The sequence below is a fragment of the Mercenaria mercenaria genome, chromosome 14, assembly GCF_021730395.1.
Source record: "Mercenaria mercenaria strain notata chromosome 14, MADL_Memer_1, whole genome shotgun sequence".
Classification (NCBI taxonomy): Eukaryota; Metazoa; Mollusca; class Bivalvia; order Venerida; family Veneridae; genus Mercenaria; species Mercenaria mercenaria.
Window position 1 is genome coordinate 25,607,826 of NC_069374.1, and position 6,000 is coordinate 25,613,825.

Consider the following 6,000-nt stretch of genomic DNA (forward strand, 5'->3'; position numbering starts at 1 on the left):
CCAGAAATTTCGCGTCCAATTGAGGACACATTAAAATAGCCAATTTCTGACGATAATTTGCACGTCGGTATACTCAAAATAATTACTATTATACAATTTTCGGTTTTATTTGAAAATTCAGATATAAATGATAAGCTTGAAAAAAGACCTCCAATTCAGGACCGACCTAACCACCGCCAAATGAGGATCTAACTGCTAAATGAGGACACTCGGACTGACTGACCCACACATTCAACTAAGGACGCACTATCAAATGGGGACTTAACATGATAACATTTTATTTATTTTGTTCGCACCGACACAAATATAGGTCATATGGCGACTTTCCAGCTTTGATGTTGGAAGAAGACCCCAGGTGCCCCTCCGTGAACTATTTCATCACGAGCGGGCACATGGATAGAACCAGCGACCTTCCGTAAGCCATTAACATGAAGAATTCAACCGCCCGAATAAGGCTCGAACCCACATCGATGAGGGGGAAGTGATTTGAAGTCAGCGACCTTAACCACTCGGCTTAGGAGGTCCCTAACATGAGAACAGGTTTATACATACCCATACATAATAACCATCGATGTATACGTGAGAGCAACCTTAAACGGAGTACCTAGTGTAATAAAGTCAAGAGAGTATTCGGCTAAGACATTAATTTACGTTTTTAATAACCTCGTCGGATTGTTTCGATATGTTAAATCATGGATCTGCTATGTGTATATCTAAAATAAGTATAATAGGTTTTGATAACGAGTATGATTAAGTTCATTGTTTTACTCATAATGAACTAAAGGTAGAATGCGTCTAAGACGAAGTTATAGATTTCCGTTCAGAGATTTTATTTAACATTAATGCGTATTTTACATTTTTTTATATTTCTGTAACTATTTTCTCGAAACACTTTTCTCGTAAATTACACTACCACAACCACCAAATCACAAGATAGCGTTTCCTATGCCTCATCTTTTAAGACAAATTAATGCTTTTATTTTATTATATCAGGGGCGATTTTTTTCAGTGTAGAACTCTGATTTTAATGTCAAGATAATATTTAATATATTATAAGACAAAAACAAATCGAACTACCACCACCACCAATACCACAACCAACTTAATATCATTGAACTGAATTAAATTAAGCAAGTCCTCCCACAGATGACAAAACTGCCTTATCGAATTTAATTTCTGTCTCATGTTTTTTTTTCTGTCTTTTTTCTTTTTAACACATTTTTAGTAGAATTAATATAATGAGACCTTTATAACTGTGCAGCATTAAATCACTATGATCAAATTTAAACTTTTATCATCGCAAATCAAACATAACACACCAGTCGATGTACAATGTCATTGTACATTACATTTACAGAAATAAATATAAAATCAACAAAATATTATAAAGATCCCTTATAAATTATTCAAATTATCTTAACATTTAAAAATATTTTTAGTTAATATAAGTGTCTATTTATGGACGCGGATCAGATCCAACCACTCGTCTAAAAATAATACTGCGAACTACAGAACTTAGCGGACCTCAGCACAGGCAAAACAGAGTCAAGTTCTTTTTAAAGTCCATTTATTAAGGACTTTACTGTAATTTTCTTATTAATCAAAATTGACACCACGGCAAGGGGAGTTCCAGAACAGGAAAAAAATGGCAATGTTCTCTTATCTACCAACTTTGATTTGAGAACTTTTCGCATGAGAGGATTTTTCCTCCGTTTCAACATAGATAAGGCGTATATTCTACTGACAAAAAGGGTTGAACATTCCCACTTTTAGCAAAACGTCACTGATTAGCATGTCTAACTATTTCATATACATTTCCCTTGATTTACAAATATGGCGTATATTCTACAACTGAAATCGTTGGAACATTCTTCCCTTTTCTTCCCTTATCTGAAATTAGTTTTCCGACATCACTCTATTTTGGTAGTCGTTGATTCTTTTTCATGAATCCAATGTTGATATACAAAATGTTTTAAGGATGTACGAGCGAAATTTTTCTAACGTTAAGAATTTTTTCATACCCTGTGAGCTTGAAGAACATTAGTTTCTAAGACACACAAGAGCAGAAAAAATATAGGTCACCGAACTCGTTTTAATGTTATAGGGTATTTTCTTCACCCGCTGTTTACGCATTTCTGAAATTTTGTAAAATTGAAAAAACGTTGGTACTTTATAAAACATATAATATCCTACTTAATCTTATAGGGATTTCAGGTCTTAAAGGTTAATATGAATACATGTATATGATGATGTCACTACATGTATTATATAAGCATAAATGTCACTAACAAATCTCTTTAATTTTTACATGCTGACATAATTACCCCACCCACTTTATTTTCAATGGAAAAAAAACGTATTTAGATCTGCAAAAAAAATTCTGACGTTAAGATTTTCAAAATATTTTCCAGCATTAATGACACACAAAAATGCTTCAAAATGGAAAGAAAAAAGTTGGGGTCACCGTGCATCTAAGAGATTTATTAAGAAAAAACTGTATAATAATCACGTAAGTAATGTTTTCCAGTTTCTGGCCCCATACAACACTTAAGGTTTTCCATGTCTGTTGCACTAAAACACTTGGGAATGAAGTTGCCCCACTCTTTTTGCACCATACAATGCTAAAGTTGTTCATCCAATCTGTTCTACTTAGCCTGACACTGGGCAGGTGCCAAAAAAGCAGTGATGTAGACTTTCTGTATTGTGTGTGGCAAAAGTCATATTAATATAGTAATAATAGTAATAACAAAAGATGATGGTAATGATGAGATAAAAATGATAAAGAGTAATAATTAAATAATATAATAATAAAAATAATAAAAATAAAATAAAATGATAAATTTTGATGATGAGATAAATAAAAAGTAGTGGTAGAGTAGTAATAAAAATAATAATAATGTTAAGCAGATTTTCCAGTTTCTGCCCCATACAAACACTTAAGGTTTTTCCAGTCTGTTGCACCTAAACACTTAGGAAGAAGTTGCCCCCCTTGTTTTGCACCATACAATGCTAAGTTGTTCATCCAATCTGTTCTACCGCCTGACACTGGCAAGTGCCAAAAAACAGTGATGTAGACCTTTCTGTATTGTGTGTAACAAAAGACATATTAATATAGCAATAATAGTAAAAATAAATGATGATTATGATGATGATGAAAATGATGATGATGATAATGCTGATAATAATAACAGTAAGTATAATTATAATCATAAAAATAATAATAAATGATGATGATGAAAATAATAATAATAATAATAATAATAATAATAAAATAATAATAATAATGTAAGTAGAGTTTTCCAGTTTCTGGCCCCATACAACACTTAAGGTTTCCATGTCTGTTGCACTATAGCACTTGGGAATGAACTTGCCCCACTTTTTTGCAGCATACAGTGCTAAAGTTGTTCATCCAATCTGTTCTACCTTGCCTGACACTGGGCAGGTGCCAAAAACAGTGATGTAGACTTTTTATATTGTGTGTGGCAAAAGACATATTAATATAGTAATAATTGTAAAAATGAATGATGATGATGATGATGATGATAATGATGATGATAAAAATGATGATAATAATAAGAGTAAAAATAATAAAAATAATAATAAATGATGATGATGATGATGATGAAAATAATAATAGTAATAATAATAATAATAATAATAATAATGTAAGTAGAGTTTTCCAGTTTCTGGCCCCATACAACACTTAAGGTTTTCCATGTCTGTTGCACTATAACACTTGGGAATGAAGTTGCCCACCTTTTTTTGCACCATACAATGCTAACGTTGTTCATCCAATCTGTTCTATCTTGCCTGACACTGGGCAAATGCCAAAAAACAGTGATGTAGACTTTCTGTATTGTGTGTGGCAAAAGACATATTAATATAGTAATAATTGTAAAAATGAATGATGATGATGATGATGATGAAAATGATGATGATGATGATGATGAAAATGACGATAATAATAACAGTAAATATAATAATAATAATAATATTAATAATAAATGATGATGATGATGATGATGATGATGAAAATGATAATAATAATAGTAGTAATAAAATAATAAAAATAATAATCATGTAAGTAGTGTTTTCCAGTTTCTGGCCCCATTCAACACTTAAGGTTTTCCATGTCTGTTGCACTAAAACACTTGGGAATAAAGTTGCCCCACTCTTTTTGCGCCATATAATGCTAAAGTTGTTCATCCAATCTATTCTACCTAGCCTGACACTGGCTAGGTGCCAAAAAACAGTGATGTAGACTTTCTGTATTGTGTGTGGCAAAAGACATATTAATATAGTAATAATAGTAATAATAAAAGATGATGATGATGATGATGATAAAAATGATAAGAGTAATAATAATAATGATAATAATAATAATAAATGATGATGATGATGATGAAAATAATAGTAGTAGTAGTAGTAGTAATAAAAATAATAATAATGTAAGCAGAGTTTTCCAGTTTCTGGCCCCATACAACACTTAAGGTTTTCCATGTCTGTTGCACTAAAACACTTGGGAATGAAGTTGCCCCCTTTTTTTGCACTGTACAATGCTAAAGTTGTACATCCAATCTGTTCTACCTGGCCTGACACTGGGCAAATGCCGAAAAACAGTGATGTAGACTTTCTGTATAGTGTGTGGCAAAAGACATATTAATATAGCAATAATAGTAATAAATAAATGATGATGATGACGATGATGATAATGATGATGATGATAATGATGATAATAATAACAGTAAGAATCATAAAAATCATAAAAATGATAATAAATGATGATAATGATGATGATGATGAAAATAATAATAATGATAATAATAATAATAATAATAATGATAAAATAATAATAATAATTTTCTGTATAGTGTGTGGCAAAAGACATATTAATATAGCAATAATAGTAAAAATAAATGATGATGATGAAAATGATGATGATGAAAATGATGATGATGATGACTATGATGATAAAAATATTAAGATTTATAATAATAATATTAATAATATTAGTAATAATAAATGATGCTGATGATGAAAATAATAATAATAGTAGTAGTAGAAGTTGCCTTCCACCCTTTTTTGCACCATATAATGCTAAAGTTGTTCATCCAATCTGCTCTACCTAGCCTGACACTGGGCAGGTGCAAAAAAAAGGTGATGTAGACTTTCTGTATTGTGTGTGGCCAAAGGCATATTAATATAATAATAATTGTAAAAATGAATGATGATGATGATAATGATGATGATGAAAATGATGATAATAATAACAGTAAATATAATAATAATAATAATAATAATAAATAATGATGATGATGATGATGATGATGAAATTAATATTATTAATAGTAGTAATAAAATAATATTAATAATAAATAATAATAATAATAATAATCATGTAAGTAGAGTTTTCAAGTTTCTGGCCCCATACAACACTTAAGGATTTCCATGTCTGTTGCACTAAAACACTTGGGAATGAAGTTGCCCCCCCCCTCCCCCTCCTTTTATTTGCACCATACATTGCTAAAGTTCTTCATCCAATCTGTTCTATCTGGCCTGACACTTGGCAGGTGCCAAAAAACAGTGATGTAGACTTTCTGTATTGTGAGTGGCAAAAGACATAGTAATATATTAATAATTGTAAAAATGAATGATGATCATGATGATGATGTTGATGATAATGATGATGATGAAAATGATAAATAAAATGATAATAAAATAATAATAATAATGTAAATAGAGTTTTCCAGTTTCCGGCCCCATACAACACTTAAGGTTTTCCATGTCTGTTGCTCTAAAACACTTGGGAATGAAGTTGCCCACCTTTTTTTGCACCATACAATGCTAACGTTGTTCATCCAATCTGTTCTACCTGGCATGACACCGGGCAAGTGCCAAAAACAGTGATGTAGACTTTCTGTATAGTGTGTGGCAAAAGACATACCAATATAGCAATTATAGTAAATATAATGATGATGATGATGATGATGATGATGATAA